Genomic DNA, 21929 nt, shown 5'->3' with positions numbered 1-21929 from the left:
GAAATCCATCTATAAGAATAAAAGTTTTACTATAATTAGCATAGAATTTATGAAATACTAGGGAAAATCTCCTATATTCGTAACTTTATCAATCCTTCCATTATGTTCTGGCAACTACACTTGACAAAATTAAAACATTTAATTAATTATTTTAGATCGCTTCAGGGTTTTGTTTTTGTTCACCAAAGATCAAATTTTTACTCATCAACTTCACAGAGGTATTCCTGATGGCCACGAACTAAATATGTGAACTCTGCTTAGGCAGCATGGTCTACTTTTAAAGGCAATTTAGAATGCTGCAACAATAAAATCCCACTGAATGTAGATTTTGTTGTTATTTTAAAGTTTTATTTATTTATTTATTTATTTTAGAGAGAGAGAGAGAGAGAGAGAGAGAGTGTGTGTGTGTGTGTGTGTGTGTGTGTGTGTGTGTGTGTGTGTGTGTGCATGAGCAGGGGGGAAGGAGAGGCAAAGAGAGAAGGCAGGGAACCTGATGCAGGACTCAATCTCAGGATCCTGAGATCATGACCTGAGCCAAAGGTAGCTACTTAACTCACTGAGCAACCCAGGTGCCCAACTTTATTGTTTTAGAGATCACTTCTTCATAAGCAGTCCATAAAAGTGCAAGTAAAACTCAAATATGCAGGCTGTTGAATAAAGTTAAGAGCCTGTGACAAGAACTACTAGCAAATTATGTTTAGCTTTATTGATAAAATAAAGATTTTACTGAACAACACTTAGTCTAAGTTAGTAAAGAGGATCACAACCACGTTGGTTTAAGTTACTACAAAAATATTCCCAGATCAGTGATTCTCAAAGGAGTTCCTGCAATTAGAAATCACTCCATACTACAAGAGATGTTACTGATTGGCATGTGCTGAGCAAATGAAAACTGCTACAGCAGAAAAATGTGTTGAAAACTAGTGACTATAATTTTAAAGATGCTATAATTCGAAACACTATAGTAGGGGCTCCACAGTGGCTCAGTCGGTTACAGGTCTGCCTTCAGCTCCAATCGTGGTCCCTGCGTCCTGGGATCCAGCCCCACATCAGGCTCACTGCTCAGAGAGGAGTTTCCTTCTTCCTCTCCCTCTGCCCCTCCCCTCCCCTCATGCTCTCTAACAAAGAAAATCTAAAGGAAAAAAAGAGAGAAACACTACAGTAGTCCCCCCTATCCTCAGGAAATGTATTCCAAGACCCCCAGTGGATTCCTGAAACCACAAAGTACCAAATCCCATATAGACTCTTACCCTGTATGTACGTACCTGTAATAAAGTTTAATTTATAAATTTGGTACAGTGACATATTAACAGTAAGATGAAACAATTTTAACAATATACTGTAATGTTATATGAATGTGTTCTCTCTCAAAATATCTTACTGCACTACACTTAGCCTTCTCCTGATTTGAGATAAAATGCCTATGGGATGAGATTATATGAGGTAAATAGCACAGGCACTATGATATAGCATTAGGCGACTACTGACCTTCTAACACTATATTAGAAGGATCATCTGGTTCTGGACTGCTACTAACCTCAAGTAACTGAAACTATGAAAAGTGAATAAGGGCTGACTACTGTACTACGATTTAGTGGATGGGGCTAGATTCCCCTCAATGTACAACACAGTCCCACAGGTTGAAATGCCCTCAACTGACTTTCAAATATCCAATTAGGCATTAACACAGGTAAAAAACTATTTATAACCAATCCCAATTTTAATTCTGTATTAAATATAAATCACAAAGTACATTTTGTAGAGTTTAATATGCATATAATTTTCTAGGAATGCACCTATCATGTAAATGGAGAGATTATACTTTGAGTCCTCTTGGCTTTTGTTTGACAGTTGTATTTTGTCTTCATTTTTGAAAAAAATATTTTTGCTTTTTTTTGCTTTTGGTACTTTAAAATTGTCACTCAACTGTCTTCTTGTTTGCATGGTTTCTCTGCTTCAACTCTTTGCTCCTCTGTATAGGTTTCTCTTTTCTTTGGTTACCTTCCTCTCTGTCCCTTGTTTACCTCAGTTTAAATACAATGTGTGCTTTGAGTTTGTGGGTGGTAATGGGGGACAGTATTTATCTTGCTTGGTGTTCTCTAAGCTTCTGGACCCATTGTTTGATGTCTGACATTAATTTTGGAAAATTTTCTATTATTTCCTCAAACATTTTAGTATTTCTTCTACTCTGTTCTCTCTTCTGGGATTCTAATCATTTATATATTAAAATGTTTAACACTATCCCTAAGCTCTAGGGTACTTCGTTTTGTTTTAACTTTGTGTGTCAGTTGGGTAATTTCTTCTACCATTAATAAGTTCACTGATTCTTTCCTTGGCTATGTCAGTTCTGGTAAGTCCAAAAGCATTTTTCATTTACTGTGTAATAAGACCTCTAGCCTTTCTTTTGATTCTTACACTTTCTATCAGCTAAAATTACCCATCTGATCTTGCATATTATCCACTCTTCAATCTTTAACATATTATAGTCATCTTAAATTCCCTAGCAGATAACAGCATCTATGTTAATCTAACTGTTCTTCTAATGATTGCTTTCTCTAGAGATTTTTTTTTTTTTGCCTTTTATGTATGCCTTATAATTTTCAGTTGAAAGCTGGACATGTACAGAACATCAGAGACTGAGGTAAATAATTCTGTGACTGGAAACGGGCACGTCTGTATTTCGGTAGGTCTTTAGTGCAAAATTTGTGTTAATCTGTTTAGGAGTTGAGCTGGATTTATGATTTGCTGTTGCTATGGTTATTCTCAGTGTACCACAGGCTTCAGAAAATCTACAGAATAGCTGGTGCCTATGGCGGGGGATGGTTTACTAAAGCAATGTCTATCTGATTCTTTGTGCTGTGCCTCTTCACATGATATTGTTCCTAGTAATATTATGCACTCACTTGTTACTCAAAACTTCTTATAGTGGCAGGGGGCTGGAAAGAGTCTTTGCAGTTCTGATTAAGGTTCAGTCTTAGGGATACTCTATATCCCTGGATCTCAGGGGTGTGATCTTCTTGTTCCTCCAGGCTGCAGTTTTAAGCTCAGTGCTCCTCCCAGAGAAGATTCTCTCCCCTTTTCTTTCATTGCCCAGCTCAATGAATACTCACCAACAGGCCAGCAAAGATGCCCTTCCCTTCATGGATAAATGTTATTGTTCCATAAAAGATACAAAGAAAGAATCAGTTTTGTGCCCCTTTTGAAAGCTCTGCTGCTTTTCCACTCCTCTAGATCATTACCACAACAGACACTCCCCAGGGTTCTTTCCAGTCTTTTCTAAGGGCGCCTAGTGAGTTTGTGGAAAAAGAGCTTGGAAGAAGGTGCACTCAGAATCAGCCTTCATCAGCTTGTCAGCTATTCTAGCTGAACTCTTACCAGTGTCCTGTTATGTCCCATGAACATGACACTGAATTCATGTATACCCTCTCCTTAAAAGACTGGCCAATGGTTTGCTCTGTGACCTCCGTTCTTTAACAGTTCTCAAAAAAAGAATTTAAATTGAGTCCCAGTGTTTTTTGGTGCAACAGTGAGAGCAAGCCTTCTTTTTGACCCAGGACCAAAGTCAGAAGGTGGTGATATTATTTAAAATCTCCACGTAATAGAGCAGGTGTTACAAATTGTTTGGAATAAAAAGGGAGTCTTATTGGGTTTAATGAAGTTGGGAAACACAGACTTAAAGGATTTCTTTCAAAACAACTGCCCTTTAACCACTGCTAAATATGACAGTCAACATTTAGGCCTAAAACTATTAGCAACCAAATCTTTGCTATAGTTTATGTGCACAGCCTTGCCTGTGTTTTACTAAAAATAAGTATCTCAGAGAAGCAAGGGAAGGGTAAGTGCAATGAAAATCACCTGTGTAAACAGACCTGGTTAAGGAATAGATCCAAATTAGTTAAAACAGATCCTCTTTTTATTTCAATTGTAATTTAGTATCTACTGAGAACCAGATTCCACTATCAACCTTTCTACAAATTTAATAAAGCCAGCATTGTTATAGTTCACCTCAGCAACTACGTTCTATTTATTTGTGGATAAAGTTAAATTCTTTTATTTATTTATTTATTTATTTATTTGACAGAGAGAGAGAGATCACAAGTAGGCAGAGAGAGAGGAAGGGAAGCAGGCTCCCTGCCTAGCAGAGAGCCCGATGTGGGGCTCGATCCCAGGACCCTGGGATCATGACCTGAGCCGAAGGCAGAGGCTTTAACCCACTGAGCCACCCAGGTGCCCGGATAAAGTTAAATTCTTACCAATAACTCCTGCTTTCCATGACTCCATTACTTTTGAACTGATAATGTTCATATAGTTTAGCCTATTTACTACTGTCACTTTAGAAAAAGAGAACACCCATTGCCTCCCAGTGGAATACAAACAGTGGTATTTTCCATGATATGGACTATAGACTTAAGGTTCCTGACATTCCTATCTCTTAAAAACCCTCTGACTATTCTTTTCCTCCCTTAGTATGTTCTACTTCCTGTTTTCAAACTAGGAATACAGTGTAACATTTTCTACACAGGACTTATGCCCCATTGTGATATTAACAACAAAAGCCAAGTTTGAGATATAACTGCTTAAACAGTTTCATATTATATTTAAAATGTTAACAAGGTTTTAGGTTATATGCTAAATCCAGTCAAACAATTTAGCACTTTCCAGAAACCAAGAAATGTGAATCAAGTTTTTTTTGGATACCGAATTTCTGGAGAGTTTTTGAAATCTCCCTTTTTAATTTTTTTAGGGCAAATCCTATTTCATATTCACATAGACTCAGAATATTGATAATCACTGACCAAGTTTTATAATCATAAAACCTGACCACTGTAATTTCCTCGAACTCTGAAGACGGTACTTTCAAACCTAGAAATCGATCAGATCCAGAAAGTAAAAAAGAAAATACAGCAAGAAAGGCAATCACAGCGGCAAATCCTGAAGAATATTCTGAAATTTTTTTGGAAGACATCATACTCCACGAGGCTCAAAATAACCCTACAGTGTAAAGCCCTTCATAGAAGAGGTGAAAGCATAAGGCATAGGCCCTCCTGTTTGCAAGAAATCACAGAGGGTAAAAGGGAAAAAAGAAGGGAAGAGAGAGAAATCATTACTTTGGGAGATTACAGCCTCATTAGGGAGAGATTTTTTAACCCCCCCCCAAAAAAAACTGATAAAGGAAACAATATGAAGACATCAACTGATAAAGAAAACAATCTCGGGACACCCTACAATAAGAGTTCACGGGAAGGCACTCTTCTTAAGTCTAATAAGTCAAATCTGCGTTTAACCGCCACTTCACTGAGCGTCTGATACCTCACCCATTCCAAAGACCACATTCAGAGGCAAAACCACAGCAGTGAAGGAAAGGCCACTGAAAAGAAGCTCCCCTGCAGGAAAGGAAAAACGTGGGGTGTATACTTGATTTTGAAAAAGGGAGAGGCTGAAAAAACGACGCGGGTGCTCCCCATCTCCAAACGAAACGAAACAAAGCTAAGCAAAGAGAGTCAAAGTCTACACCGGACGTGTGGGGGAAGAAGGGTCGCGGACCCCAGGAAACAAGAGTTGCCGGCAACCAGTAGAAAGTGTGTTCAGGCCAGGAAGCGAGAAGGGAACCCTGAGGGCGGAGCCCAGAAAGGAATAAGGGGTGTGTGGGGGTAAGGATGTACAGTGGGGATCTAGGAACCACGGTGGGTATAAAACGAAAAAACAATCCAAAAAAGAGGGGTGGGGCTGAACAAGGCAGTGCCCAGGGAGAATGTCACTTGGTGCGAGGGGGGATCCGACGGGAGGAACCAGACCAGCAGCCCTGGGGGAGGGTAATCTGCTCTCCTTAGCAGCTGGGGGCTGCGGCGGCCAAAATACCACCCCTCTTTTCTCCTTGTCCTTAGCCCCCCAAGTCCCCGTGGCGTGGGGAAGGGGTAAAGCAGAGCCCCAGAGGCCGGTGTCCGGAGTGGTTTACCTTCGCGGGGGCTGGAGAGGCTCCAGCCCGAGCTCCTCCCGCCGCCGGCTCTGCGTCCGGAGTGAGATGAGGCGCCCTCCGGCCTCTTCCCCCTCACCACTTCCCCTTTCCCCTGTCTGGGCCCTGTAGCTCCGCTGCCGCGGGTTCTTGGTACCGCGGCGGCCCGGGCTCCCCGCCCCCTCCGCCTCCTCCCTCTGCCTCTCAGAGGCTCACTCTGGAGGCCGCCATCTTCACTCAGGCTTTCAGCAACCGCGCTCCAATACGCCTGCGTCGCCACCGCCCAGGCTGTCACGAGACCAGGTCAGCTGATTTCAACTCTTCCGCCTTCTGTCCCGCCCCTCTACCCCCCAGCCCTTGCCCGCACACATTTCTCGGCTTTCCCGGTCCCCTGTGCCCGCTTTCCCAGAAATTCCGCGTTCTGTCGGCCCGCCCACCCCCAGAATTTACACATGCGCAGAGTGAAGGGGCCGGGTGTGGGATCCGGAGTCCACGCAGTGCCGAGGAGGGCCCGCCCCTCAGCGCGCGCGCTCACGGGTGGAGCCACGCCCCTCCGGCGTGTTCTCCTAAAGTCACGCCTCTCGGCGTGTGGCTCCCGAGTTCTGCGGGAGGCTGTGCTGCTTGCCAGTTTTTTGCGCTGCTAATCCCCTGGAGTTCTGTTTTAAAGCCTTTCCCCTGCTTCGGCCGCGACTTCAGATGCCTTGGAATATCCGCGAGGCAATCCGAAGGCTCAGCCTGCTACCCGGTTTGGCTGGATTACGAGCCAGCAGGTTCACCACTACTGAGACTTCCAGAACGACAGTTGAGGATTTAAATTTTGGTTGGTTGGGAGGTCGCCAAGACTAAAGCTTGGGAGATGCCTGCGTCTTGTCGTCGATGGGAATGCCAGGAAGATAATACTGATAGTTCCATTTATTGTCTGCTGATCGATCGCATTCCAAGGGTTTTATTTGCATTAGTTAAACCTCAGCTCTAAAGTAGGAATTATTCTCATTTTGCAGATAAATTAAGGCACCTCCCCACAGTAATGGACTTGGTGTTTGAACCCTAACAGTCCGACTGCATAGTCTGTACCCTCAATACCATCTCCTGAATGCACATGGGAAGCAGCTGGAAGTGGGGCGTCAGGTTAGAGAAAAGAGGGGACATTGTGTGTTACCTGTGAGCAAGTTTATGGAAGTTCTTTCAGTCATCTCTCCCAGACCTGAATTCTAAAGACCACAGTTCAAAAATGAATGATTCTGCTGCAAAGCTCAAAAAACAGATGGCGGTGACTTGCATGGATACATTATTTTATGAGGGTTAAAGGTGTCTGCAAAGCAATGGTGAAACTGACCTCTCAGTCCCTTTTCAGGGGTTGGCTTGTTTTTAAAGATGGCGACTGCAGGATGAAAAATATAGACAGTGGTTTTTACAGACTTTGCTTCTTGACTCTATTGACCCTTTGCCCTACCTTGGAGCAGAAAATGACTGCATTTAGCCTGTTAGTAGTCTTTCCTGTACTGACTGCCCCAGTAAGATAAGGTACATCTAAGGGGTGGTGCCAGGAATAGCTGGGTGTGGACAGCACCTTAAACAGAGTAGAAGTGGAGGAGAAGAAAAAAGAAACAGGAGGGCCGAGTTAAGAGGTCTTCTTGTCTTATCCCACGGAAAAAGAAACTTAACGCGGCATTTTGTAGGTTCCAGAGCCTTCCGATAATTCCAGAAGTCTGTATGGAGTTTATTATTTTTATTTTATAAAGGAAGCAAACCCAGAGTGTCTAAGAGACTTGCCCAAGGTGACCTGTTCTCCTAAAGGTTAACAGATTTAGTCACAGGACTTGTAACATCAGGGCCAGTGAAGTAGTAAAACTTCCACACTGCCTCTCTGTTCACTATTTAGGACAGATAAAATAGGTTCTGAGAGTTTGGAGGAGACTTAGGCATTATGAAATGCCCCCGTCCTGGGTAGTGGAAAATTGCCTGCCTCCCAAAGTCCTTTATCTTCATTTTTAGAAACTATGTTCTTTGGATTCAACCAGCTTGACCTCACTTTCATGAACATTTTGGTTGTTTTGTTTTTCTTCTGTGTGTGTGTGTGTCTCTCTTCTGCTTATCACTCTGACTACCCCAGCCACAGCTCCCTATCTTCCGAAGCCATATCCTTCATGCTTTCAGCTGTTGCTTACAGGATGTGGTTTCAAGTCTTTTTCACAATTGCCTTGGTTGATCTTAATTTGATTTGTACAAATTTGTCCGTGTCATTCTTAAGACACTAGAACTAAACGCAGGAGTCAGGAAGGGTAGGAGGACTTGTCCCTTCTTTCCTTATTCTTCCCCACCCCCAACACACATACTCTTTTTTTTAAAAGAGTGACAAATACTAGGCAGACCCTCAGACTTCTCTTTCTGGATTTGTCTTTTTACTCAAAATTTAAATTTGTGATAGCTTTCCTGACACTTTCATAGTGCACACAAATCAAATTTAATTAGGAGAGGAGAACACAGAGAAGATGCCCTTCTAAATTGTGTGACATATACTGACAGTCTTTCACAGCGTTTTAGATATCAATAGCTTTCATCAGTGGTGTAAGTTAGTTTACAAGTCAGGAGAGGTTTCAGATTTTAGGGAACCCACAATATGGTCAACCACCTGTTTCTCAAACTCCCTATCGCTGTTAAATTGCTCTTCCTAATTAAATCAATGTCCAGATCCAAAATAAATCCCTACAAACTCTATGTAATTCAGCAAGATTGGAACACTTTCCAGTGCGGTAGCCACTAACCCCATGTAGCACCTGAATACTTGAAATAAAGAAAAGATATATACCAGATTTAGTATGAAGAGTGGTAAAATATTGCATTAATAACATATATTGACAACATACTGAAACAATATTTTGGATATATATTTGGTCAAATAAAAGACAGTATAAAAGGGGCGCCTGTGTGGCACAGTTGGTTAAGCATCCCACTCTTGGCTTTGTCTCAGGTCATGATATCAGTGTTGTGAGATAGAGCCTGGCATTGGGCTCTGAGCTTGGTGAGGAATCTGCTGGAGTTTCGCTCTCTCTCTCTTTCTGTCCTTCCTGCTCTCTCTATCTCCCACTCTCAAATAAGTAAATCTTAAAAAAAAAAAATACATTATTAAATTTAACTTCACTTGTTTCCTTTTTTTAATGTAGCTACTAGAAAATGTAAAATGTTATAGGTGGCTCCTATTATATTTCTCTTGGACGGTGCTGGTTTAGACAGTCTTGTGCAAACACAGAGTTAGAAAATACTTTTCAGTTGAGTTGGCAAGCTTAAGACTTCTGCAGGATCATCTCCTACCGGACTTAATTTTAATTTTTTATGTGGTGTTTTTTTTTAAGTTTTTCTCAAGGTTTATCTCACCACATACAGTTTTTTTGTATTCCTCTGTACTAATGTAATAATTATATAGAGTTGAAATCTTTGCCAACATGTGACAAATGATGATGACACAAGGATTCCTTGATGCATATACATATGTTTGTGCACATACATAGTTCCCACAACTGGAAAAAAAAAATCTTAGCCTGGTTTCCCCTACTCACTTAATCCTACCCCAAGATCTCTAATTTTATTATGAATAATGTGGGAAACAAAGCAGAAGGAAATATAGATAAAATTAAATGTCCTTATAAATGTTCTTCCAGGAAGCTGCCAACCCTCTTAATGTTTATGTTTTGCTAGAGGGAAAGACGACCTTGGTTTTGCAAGGCCTCTGGTATCCCTTGAGTCTTCTTTAGCACATAAAAAATCCTTTTGAAACTTCCCTCATCTTTACTTCCCTAAGCCCTAAAGTCTATAATTGAAAGGTCCCCCAATAATGGGTCTGTGGTTAAAGGAGCGAGACTGATACAAAGCGAAGGTCAAGTAAAGCTTTATTTCGCACCAAGCATCTGGCCATTCGGGGCCGCGCCTCTTACAGAGAGGGCGACCTCTTTCTGCCTTACAGATTAGCTTTTTTTTTTTTTTTTTAAGATTTTATTTGTTTATTTGACAGACAGAGATCACAAGTAGGCAGAGAGGCAGGCAGAGAGAGAGAGAGAGAGAAGGAGAAGCAGGCTCCCTGCTGAGCAGAGAGCCCCATGCGGGGCTGGATCCTAGGACCCTGGGATCATGACCTGAGCCGAAGGCAGAGGCTTTAACCCACTGAGCCACCCAGGCGCCCCTACAGATTAGCTTTTAAGGGCAAAGGCCATGTGGTTGGGCCTGGCCACGCACAGGTGGCCAATCAGAGTCTAACACAGAGAGAAAGCTGCCCAGTCATGCTAGGTCACACATAAGTGACCAATTGAATTACAATTTACCCTAGTAGATATTTGAGCTAGCCTATCACCTTGGTCAGAATGGGTACCCAAAAGGCAGGACCCACACTCCTTAGTAGCTAGGGAGAAAGTATGCACCCCCACTGATTGGATACCTCCACCTGGCCTGACCCACCCTTGTATTTAGGCTTTGTTACCTGGGACTGGTTTCCCAGGCTTGCTTTTAAGTTAGTCCCCTGGGCGGGGGCGGGGGGGGGGCAGGGTCAGTTTAAGTTTTCCTACGTAAACAACAAAATGACTATTTAATCCAAGATGGAATCGCTCTGGCTAAATAGGCCCTTACAATAATCAGTTGCTCCTCCCAATCCCAGGGCAGCACCTCCTTCTGCTCATGGGTCCTGTCCCCTTGCTTTAATAAAACCATCTTTTTGCACCAAAGAAGTCTCAAGAATTCTTTCTTGGCCGTCAGCTCTGGACCTCACCAGCATTCTAAAACTACAGTAATTAATATGAATGAAAATGTCTTTTTTAAAAAAGTGTAATTAAGTTATATAAAGGATTTTGCACTTATATTAACAAAAAGATACTTTCATTTAATTACAGAAAATTGTCTAGTTCTGACCATATTTTCAAGGTTGGATCAAGAGGGAAATGAAATACCTGGTTTGTCGTTTCACACTTTGAAACCATTAATGAAAAATTAATTGATTAAGGAAAAGGCCTTTCTGTGTTCTTTTGTTAAACTTAACCCCAGGGGCACCTGGGAGGCTCCCTTGTTAAGCATTTGCCTTTGGCTCAGGTCATGATCCTGGGGTCCTGGAATCCAGCCAGCATTGGGCTCCCTGCTCAGCGAGAAGCCTGCTTCTCCCTCTCCCACTCCCACTCCCCCTCCTTGTGTTCCCTCTCTCGCTGTGTCTCCCTCTGTCAAATAAATAAATAAAATCTTAAAAATAAATAAATACATAAATAAACTTAACCCCAAAGACTTTTTTCTCTCCTTTTTTTCAATACACACATTGCTGAAGATTTCCCAATTCAAATGTTCTTACTAGTTAATGCAAACACTTCCAGTATTACCAGATTTGAGAAAAATCTAGAGGCTTCTATATGTTTTTCCATAAATTTTGAAGTGAACAAGATTTCCAATCTGCTATGAAATTATTATAGTCAGACATTTTTAGTCATCAGCTCTTTAAGGAAATATAAGGTGGTAAAAGATCACAGGCAAGTCCCTGATTCTATTTGAGCCTCAGTTCCCTCATCCGCAAACTAGGGTTTTGATATCTTGAGAGATCGTTGTCAGAGTCAAAATTACTTATGTGGAGCACCTGCTTACTGATTGCCCGTTACCTGCTGATTTCCTTAATATAGTTAATCTCGGGGTCTCCAACTGGTTTATATAATCCTTGTGTTTGACCAAGACAAGGTAAAAAGGCATTTAAACTGCCTATTATTCTACAAAACAGGGGAAGTTCAAGTTCTGGACAATTGTGTCTGAATACTCTTATCATGAAAAATCATAAAATAGTTCATGCCAAAATGTGTCATTATTTTTTTATTTCTTACAAGAGAACAGAATCGCCTTGCTAAAGTCATACATGAATGTTAGCGATATGAAAAGAGCTAGATGCATGCAGTGTTTGTGCAATAGAATATTTGAGTAATGAGCCAAATTTTGATCATGAACTTTTTAGAATGCCAAAGGCCCATTCGCACAGAAATTTAATCCTCTAAATTTAATCAGGTGCAATAGAACCTTCTCCTTCCCATTGATTTCATCAAAATTCATCTCAACTACAAGGAAAAGACATCTATCTGTTGATACTGGATAATGACTTGTTCATATTATGTTCATCTAAGAACATAAAACCTAATTAAACAATTAAATTCTTGCTGACTTTGTGCATATGAAGATGATATGACTGCCATTTCTGTGTGAAACCTAATTTTGCCAAGAAAAATATGACCTTTTTTTTTTCCTTCTGAGCAGCAGTAAATGAGGTGGCAGCCACTTACTTAGCATAAAGGAAAATAAAACTAATATAGGAAGTAATATTTCAAGCTCAGCTACTGGTTCTCAAATCTGCACTGCAGATTTGGCAAAAAAAAAAAAAAAGAAAGAAAAAGAAAGAAAGAATGAAAAATAGTAAATCAATGTAGAACAAAATAAAAGGTAACTTCTAATAAAAAAATATTTGAAAAAAATCTTACTAATATAAAAGTAACTCACATATTCTAGTCATTGCAGCTACCCAATTTCAAAAGATGGCACAGTTAAATTCGATCTATTACAGATTTGCCTGTCAAACAAACCTTTGACAGTAGAAAACAGCGTACTCTACTAGAAAGGAACAATGGTTTAGTTACAAGTAAGGCCCCACTTTTCTCCAATTTATAATTATCTTTGGCCACTGCATTTACTTACTTGGGGAGATATATTTTTTTCTCCTATCTTTTCTTCATTTTGGAAATGTTCAAATCCCAATTCTATCATCTATTAGCTACTTAACTTTAACCTCAGTTTCCTTATCAGTGAAAGGAAGGCAAAATATATTATCAACTCCAGTTGTTTTGAGGATTAAGAGTCAAGACACACTATCTAATAATAATAGACCAATATTATTTAATATTATAAATGTACATAATAGAAGAATAAAAATCATAAACTTAAACATGGGATAAGGGAAGAGAGAGAGATAGTCTAAATGTGTCACATCCTTATCTTTCATAATACAGACTAAATTAATACTAAGTTTTAGTTTTAATTTTTTTAAAGATTTTATTTATTTATTTGAGAGAGAGAGGGAGAGCACATGCACAAGCAGGGGAGGGGCAGAGGGAAAGGGAGAAGCAGGCTCCATGGGGCTGGATCCCAGGACCCTGGGATCATGACCTGAGCCAAAGGCAAACCATCAACCAGCCACCTAGGCACCCCAATACTGTCTGAATTTTAAAGACCAAGAAAGAAGTGCAGAAGAAAACTAACCTTTATGGACCACTTAGTAAGCACCATTCATGTTCCAAAAGTGTTAACTTCCTCTCTTCCTTATGTACCTTTTGTTCTCTTTCTCTGTAATTCTAGAAGCAAATAATGCAACATTTGGGGCAGTGCTGGATTACACAGTCAGCAGTTTAAGAAAGTGCTTAGAACACCAGCAAAGCAAGGACTCCCAAGATAAAAGAAACTTAAAAAGGATTTGCTAGTTAATGTTTTATAAAAAGCACCAAAATAATAATCATGGGAAAAAATCATAATTTTGTTGAGTTCCCTTCACTTATTTCAGGGGTATAGAATTGAGGACTTTTAATGATCTAAACCCAGCTCTGAGATGGAGAGGTATTTATTTATGTATTTATTTGCTTATTTATTTATTTATTTATTTAAAAAATCTGTGAATACATATTCACAGAATAGGATGCTTTATATTACTATGTTGAAAATGCAAGTTGGAGACGGGCATGAGAGATCAAAGAAGATTTTCTTTTTTAAAGATTTTATTTATTTATTTGACATACGGAGATCACGAGTAGACAGAGAGGCAGGCAGAGAGAGAGAGAGGAGGAAGCAGGCTCCCTGCTGAGCAGAGAGCCTGATTCGGGGCTCGATTCCAGGACCCTGAGATCATGACCTGAGCCAAAGGCAGAGGCTTTAACCCACTGAGCCACCCAGGTGCCCCCAAAGAAGAGTTTTAAGGGAGGAGCATTACTGTGCCCTGAGAGTTGACCCTGTGCCCTGATCTGTTTTAACATGTTGTTACCTGTTTTGTGTAGATGAGAAACTCACCAACGTTCAGAGGGCTTATGGGAATAGCCCAAAGCTCCCCCTTAAGGAAGTGCCAGAGTTAGAATTTAAATCCGCATCCACCTGGTGCCAAAGCCCAGGATTTCCCAGGAGTAATCTGATGACTGTTTTTTTTTTTTTTTTTAAGATTTTATTTATTTCACAGACAGAGATCACAAGTAGGCAGAGAGGCAGGCAGAGGGGTGGGGTGGGGAGTCTGCTGAGCAAAGAGCCCAATGCGGGGCTCGATCCCAGAACCCTGAGATCATGTCCTGAGCCGAACGCAGAGGCTTTAACCCACTGAGCCACCTAGGTACCCCCTGTTTTTATTTATAGATGAAATGGCACACTTTGAGCAATAGACAGTTTAGATCATCTGGTCCTTCCTCGGTACTCTTTAGGAACTTGAAGATTTTCTGCCATGACAAGAACACAAACTGTGTTTTAATTATTAGTACCAACAGTAGGTGGAGAAAAATATGCCTAACAGAGACACAGATGGTTTTAGGAGAATGACCAAATGAGAATTTCCACCAGAGAGGAAAATGTATATAGTAATAGCTAGTTAGAATTTTAGGGGTTACGTTTTTCACGAGGGTCATTAACATTTCTAAACCAAGGAATTTCCAACAGACAGTCTTATCTGTAGGTTGTATCATTTATGGTCTGATAACAGAATCTTTCAAAAATCATATGAATAGCTTAGATTAAGGAACTCTTTAAAAGCTCACCAAATCATGGGGCACCTAGGTGGCTCAGTCCGTGGAGCATCTGCCTTTGGCTCCGGTCATGATCTCGGGCTTCTGGGATGCGTTCTGTGTTGGGCTCCTTACATGGCAGGGAGCCTGCTTCCCTCTCTGCCTGTTGTTTCCCCTGCTTGTGAGATCTCTCTCTCTCTCTCTGACAAATAAATAAGTAAAATCTTTAAAAAATAAGAATAGATAAATAAAAGTTCACCAAATCACTAAGCATAACGTCCTTCTTATTCTGTTTTTCTATATAGCCTAAGAAGACAGATTTTCTCTAACAGGGATTTCTTTAACCTATGTGTGTGTATATATTGATTGAGAAGCTATGTAACTATTAGAAAACTATGTTTGCCATAGATACCTCTACATTTGTATATGTTAAAGAATTTAAGATTATTTACAAATTTGAAGATAAGGGGCGCCTGGGTGGCTCAGTGGGTTAAAGCCTCTGCCTTCGGCTCAGGTCATGATCCCAGGGTCCTGGGATCGAGCCCCACATCGGGCTCTCTGCTCAGCGGGGAGCCTGCTTCCTCCCCTCTCTTTCTCTCTGCCTGCCTCTCTGCCTACTTGTGATCTCTATCAGATAAATAAATAAAATCTTTAAAAAAATTTTTTGAAGATAAAATGGTTTTTATGTCTAAATTTAAATCTTTGTCAACAACCAAATTGGTTCCAAAACATGAATAAGACCAGGTTTTGCAAAAATATCCCCAATGAATAATACAGTGAGAAATTCAAGTAGATGGTGGCTCCATGGTGCCCCAAGTCTGAAACAAGCAAAAGGTGCTAAATCATTATTTAGCACCTTCCTCTTCCAAAAGGTGCTTAATTTGTTATTAGGGATTTCTATACTACCTCAAAAAGCTAAGGAAAAGATACTCCAGTTAATCCACAATTTTAGTTAAGTTTGGACCAGTTTTCAAAGTAATATCATATCATATGTGAACCTACCTCATGTCTATCACTTATTGAAGAGTTACTCTGTGTACTACAAGCTACAAGCTTCAATGCATCATCTGATTTAATTTTTTTGTTTTTTAGATTTTATTTGTTTATTTGACAGAGAGACACAATAAGAGAGGGAATACAAACAGGGGAAGGTGGGAGAGGGAGAACCAGCCTTCCCACAGAGCAGGGAGCCTGATGCGGGGCTCAATCCCAAATCCCTGAGATCAGGACCTGAGCCAAAGGCAAGCGCCCAGCATCTGAGCCACCCAGGTGTCCCTGATTTAATTTTTATTGCAGGATGCCTGGGTGGTTCAGTCAGTTAAGCATCTGCCTTCAGCTCAGGTCACGATCCCAGGGTCCTTGGATTGAATCCTGAATCTGGCTCCTTGCTCAGTGGGGAGTCTGCTTCTCCCTCTGCCTGCTGCTTCCCCTCCTTGTGTGCACTCTCTCAAATAAATACATAAATAAAATCTTTAAAAAATAAAATAAAATAAAATAAAATAAAATAACTTTCATTGCAATCCTGTTAAGGAAGATGCTATTATTATCCCCATTTTATAAGCAAGGAACCCAAGACATTAGAGAATTAGTTAGCTTTCCCAATGTTTTATCACCAAAAACTGAGAGAGCCTTTCCAGACAGGTCTCTTGGATTTCAAAATCCATGCTCTAAACCAATTAGCTTCATTTAACACATGAGTTCTACTAGCCATGATTCCCTCTTTCCTTGGTTGTTAAGGTGTCACTTCTGTTTATAATGCTACTAAAAATGTAAGTTAGAGATTTTTAAATGAAGGAAAACTCTTCCACACTTTGTTTATGGTGTGTTTCCTCAAAATAACATGAAAGAACTACTTTTGTATCTTGTTCTTATCAACATCAATTTTATAATATTGTTATCCTTTTTTTAAGATTTTATTTATTTATTTGACAGAGAGAGAGAGTGAGAGAGAGGTGAGAAGGTCAGAGGGAGAAGCAGACTCCCCACGGAGCTGGAAGCCCAATGTGGGACTCGATCCCTGACTCCATGATCATGACCTGAGCCAAAGGCAGTAGCTTAAACAACTGAGCCACCCAGGCACCCCTTGTGTTATCTTTTTATTAAAATTTGACCTATAGGTAAATTAGCTCCTCAAAAAATACTGTGCCCATAATTTTAAATCACAGAAAATGGGGCACGTGGGTGGCTTAGTGGGGTAAAGCCTTTGCCTTCGGCTCAGGTCACGATCCCAGAGTCCTGGGATCGAGCCCCGCATTGGGCTCTTTGCTGGGCAGGGAGACTGCTTCTCCCTCTCTCTCTGCCTGCCTCTCTGCCTACTTGTGATCTCTGTCTGTGAAATAAATAAATAAAATCTTAAAAAAAATAAATAAATCACAGAAAATATAACTTACCCTCATCAGCAACTGATCCCTCAGTTCCAGCCCACTTAGGTTAAATTGGGAGTAACAGAAATGGGGGCATTTGTTGAGCATCTGCCCTTGGCTCAAGATCATAATCCCAAATATCTGGGATTGAGCCCAAAGGAGGGTTCTCTCCTCAGTGGAGAGCCTGCTTCTCCCTCCTCTCCCTCTGCAGCTCCCCTTGCATGTGCTCTCTCTGTCAAATAAGTAAAATCTTTAAAAAGAAAAAAAAAAAAAAAGGAGTAGCAGAGGTGGAAAGCAAATAGTCTATTTCTAGTGACATCCAATAAATGGCAAGGGGGAAGTGAAACTGCAAAATAATCCAAAATCAACTGAAATTAAACTGCATAGGGTGAAAGCTGATGGATTAAGGAGGACATTTTCATGTTTTTCTTTAAAAAAAAAAGTAAAATGGCTATATCTTAAGATTTGAGTTAATTTGTTACATTATCAGTTGACTTGCACCCAGAGTCCACGTCTGTATAGTATCAGGTATATTAAGAAATGAAGTCCTGGAAACTGTTGGTTCTTTACTTTGTTTCCCTTAGTTGTACTCCTTAACTCATTCACCTGTTCTTCCAGCAAAAGGTGTCTTAGGAAAAGGAGGAGGACTAGTTCAACATTGGGAACCATCTCCCAATATTTTAAGAAGTGAGACGAATTCAGAAAAGAAGAGTACATTTTTACTCCTTGCATTTAAATCCCCATTATGTTTATAAACAGCATAATTTGGTAACACTACTAACCATCTAATCATTGCCAAGTCACTTTTGGTGTTTTGAAGCACCATGACATGGAAATTGACTTTTGGTTTCGAGAAGCCAGTCTTAGAACTTTTTAGAGGGTGTTACTTTCAGAATAATTGCTAGAATCTTAGTTCATAGGACAAAAATCATAAACGATTTCTTGCATTGACTCTGCACTTTCTCAATAAATGTTGAATTTCTTGAAAACAAAATGCAGAATTATTTAAAAAAAAAAAAGAAAGAAAGAAAGAAGGAAAGAAAGAAAGAAAAAGAAGTAGGCAGATGAATGTATTACCACAACCCTTAATGGTGGTGATAGCCCCCTAAAGGATGAGCAAGGAAAGCTGGTTTTCTCTTCAAACATGTTTAATTGACCTCTCTCTCTCTCTTTTTTTTTCTCTCTCTTTCTCCAGCTGTATTTTTTTTTTTCCTTTTTACTTCACTTTTTAATCACTCCCTCCCTCAACTTCACTCAAGGGGACTTTAACATAAAAAATCACCGACAGTCCTTTGGCCATTAACCCATCAGTGGAGCTGAGGAGGCCTCCTACATAGTCCATTACTCAGGCAACATTTACTATAAAAACACCCTGATTAACCTTGTTTGTAAGATGCTGCCTTGACTTAGGTGGTATTTGATTATACAATTTCAGATTATTAGAGTGTTTCTCGTTGAAAGAGGCGATGAATCACTCCTTGCTGCTGTCCCTCCATGACTGTGGTCTTGAACATCTTTCCTGCAGCAGGGGTCCTGGATGATGGCAAATCCTGACCGGAGGGAGTGGCGGCTTGAGCATCCGAAAAGAAGGCCCGACTTCCTCTGGCTCAGAACGCCAACACTGTTACTACAAGTCATCCCTGTGAGCACACAGCCCTGGGGGCTCACTCAACTCTCTGGCAGTTTGGATTGCGAGAGCCGATCTGGACTGGAGCTCTGACAGGGGAGGGACCAGAGTGAGCCATGCAGCCCTCCCAGACCCTAACAAGCCTCTGCATGGAGGCTGCTTATCTCATTTTATTTTTTATTTTTTAAATTTTATTTATTTATTTGACACAGAGAAATCACAAGTAGGCAGAGAGGCAGGCAGAGGGAGCAGGGAAGCAGACTCCCAGCCGAGCAGAGAGCCCAATTCAGGGCTGGATCCCAGGACCCTGAGATCAAGTCCCAAGCCAAAGGCAGAGGCTTAACCCACTGAGCCACCCAGGCACCCTTGCTTATCTCATTTTACATAGAACCTTGATTCTGCCAGTCAAATAGTGTCACCACAGTTTTAAGAACCCATAAAAACAAAATTCCCAGAGAAGTTTTGAAGGTCACAACAGGATTCGTCAAGAACAGTTCAATGTACTCCGCTGAATGAGAAGGATGGAGATTTCACAAAACATTAATTTTTACCACGCTACATGAAATAACTACAAAACTTCTCTAGTAGGAAGCTAATAAATAATTCCGGTTACGCCTCTCTGAGGAACTGGTTTGATATCAGTCCAAAGAGCCTTCAAAGCACTGTCTCTGTCCCACTCTGCTTTCTGTTCTCCCTCTTTCCTCTTTGTGAACCAGTGCATGACATGAACAGAAACTGTCTAGGATCATTAAAGCAAGCTGTTGCAGAAGCTGGGCTGTTGATTCAGCATTTGGCAGAAGAATAGAAGGCTGTTCGGTGAAAGCCTTGATTTCATTTTTGTTAGGCCAGCAAACAACAGCAGTACACTGGCTTTGCTGATAAAAAGAACAAAGAAAACAAACCAATACCTTTTGCTGACACTTCTCTTACTAAAGCAAAAAAGGGAGGTGTTTTCTCCCCTTTCCACCCTTTTCTGGCTTTGGGAAGTCCACAGCAGCCAGAACCAGACTCAGCTCCATTCTCTGATATCAAAGGCTTAAAAACGAAATCCATAAAAATAAATAAGTAAAATCGATGATTGTTTTTTCTCCCAGTTCTTCACTTCTGACCCTGTTCTGCTCTAGACTCTCGTCACTTCCCACTGTATTCCATGTTACCGGCTCAACACCGTTATTCTCTTCATAAGCCAGACTCCTTAGAGAGGAAAGATGTTTACTGCTTTGTAAACTTCCTGCTGCCATAAGCCGTGTTTTGGCTTCTAGTTCAGAGCTGACGTCGCTGAGAAAAGGCTTTCCACGATCCAGGCACAACGCCCTTTCACTAGATGGTCAACCATTTTCTTGCTGCTGTTTGGCTGAAGTGTCAATGCTGTGCATTCACGAGCCCAGTGTTCTAGAAGGGAGGGAATTTGAGCCCAGAAACAAAGGGCAGGAGTCTCCCTCTGCTTTTGTATCAGCTCTGGTTAAACCTCCGTATCCTGGGTAAAAGGTTTGCTCTGGACAATAAAGAGGTCGTCAACTTGCTCTCTTTGGGGAAAATGTTTTGATAATCTCCCATAAAAGACACAGTACCAGCATTAATATATTTCATAATTTTCAGAATTATGCCTGTTCTGAGCCAGCTCTGTCCTTACTAGAGGTGGAAGGCTAGCTAACAGCTTGGCTCGGATAGATTTTTTTTCTTACCGCTTGCCAGTAGGAGCTGTCAGCAGTTTCCTTTGTCATCTCCTTCTCTTTCTTCAGTTGCTCCTTATTGTCTGTTGTCCCCAGTGCCCTCGCGTGGAGATTTCTGCCACAATTTTCTTCAGTTGGAAGTTTTTTTAGACTTATTTAAAAAGAGCAATAGCTTTCCTAAAATACATGAGATCCAGAGAACAAAGGGACTTTTCTTATAGAAATGACCAGCTAGGTAAATGGTAATGTTACCCGTATTGAGATTATAAAAACCTTGTTCTAGCTTAAGTGTTTGAGAATTAATAGAATGTATGTCATTCTTCTTAAAGATGTTAACCCATCTCACCCATGTTCACCTCTCGGTGCCCATTAAAGCTGTCTGGAGTGGGGTGAGGCAGGCATTTTGAGTGCTATGCTCAGAGCAACCCAGGAATTCATCTTGGCAGGGGTCTTGCTGAAATCAGACCAGAACTTTGATGATAAGAATGATACTGGCTGTCCCTCCTTGATGAATGAAGACCACAGTCGCAGTTCCCACTTCACTTTAAAAGTGAGAGAGTTAGGCAAGTTACTCCAGTCTCTCTGCCTCCATTTCGTTACCTTAAAACGAGTAAAAAGAACATACACCTCATAGAGTTACAGTGAAGAATTCTATGCACATTTAAAGTGCATGGAAAAGTACCTGTAGCATAGCAAGAGCACAGTCGATACTGCTGTCACTACTATTAGGACTACAGTTGCAATGATAATTTGTTTCATCGAGGTACCTGGAAGGCTAAACTCAGGTCCCTAAAAAGATATCACTTAAAAATCTGATAGCATTTTGGGGCACCTGGGTGGCTCAGTTGGTTAAGCAACTGCCTTTACCTTGGGTCATGATCCAAGGGTCCTGGGATGGAGTCCCACATCTGGGAGCCTGCTTCTCCCTCTCCCTCTGCCTGCTGCTCCCCCTACTTATTCTCTCTCTCTCTCTCTCTCTCTGTCAAATAAATGGGTAGAATATTAAAAAAACAAATTTGATAGCATTTCAATTTTTCTGTGTTTTTTAATCCCAGCTATTCTAGGATATAACAAGAGTGAGTCATAGGGGGCTGCCTGGGTGGCTCAGTCAGTTAAGCAGCTGCCTTCAGCTCAGGTCATGATCCTAGGGTCCTGGGATGGAGTCCTACATCAGGCTCCCCACTCGGTGGGGAGTCTGCTTCTCCCTCTGCCCCTCCCTCCCTCCTACTCATGTTTGCTTGCTCTCTTGCAAAAATGAATAGATAAAATCTTAAAAAAAAAAACAAAGAATGAGAACTAGAGAGCATCAAGACCATTCCATGATCCTGAGTATCTTACACCCATAAATAAACAGATGTATACATGTATAATGGATAGACGTGTGTATATGTATATATACATGTATGTATATACAGTTAATTTTGACACAATGGTAGCAAACCACACCCACAGTTCAATATCTTATATTTTTGATTAATGACATATCTTCAAAATTGGTTTCATTTGTTTCATTCTTTGTGAAGGTTGGAAATTATTCCATTGTACAAATGAACCATAATT

The 21929-nt window shown here is 40.7% G+C and overlaps 1 protein-coding gene across 2 annotated transcripts in view; it reads right to left on the bottom strand.

The window, feature by feature from the left end:
* LOC111155013 (DnaJ heat shock protein family (Hsp40) member C13) overlaps positions 1–6060 on the bottom strand; it is a 119100-nt gene extending 113040 nt beyond the window's left edge. For both annotated transcript variants that reach the window (XM_022515006.1, XM_022515007.1), the window contains exon 1: positions 5957–6060. The gene's annotated coding sequence lies outside the window, so the exon portion shown is untranslated. The remainder of the gene's footprint in view (positions 1–5956) is intronic.
* Between the last annotated feature and the right edge of the window lie 15869 nt (positions 6061–21929).

This window comes from Enhydra lutris, unplaced genomic scaffold (assembly GCF_002288905.1).
Source record: "Enhydra lutris kenyoni isolate GAN:26980312 unplaced genomic scaffold, ASM228890v2 scaffoldscaffold39, whole genome shotgun sequence".
Taxonomy (NCBI): domain Eukaryota; kingdom Metazoa; phylum Chordata; class Mammalia; order Carnivora; family Mustelidae; genus Enhydra; species Enhydra lutris.
This window is presented reverse-complemented; position numbering and strand designations above follow the sequence as displayed.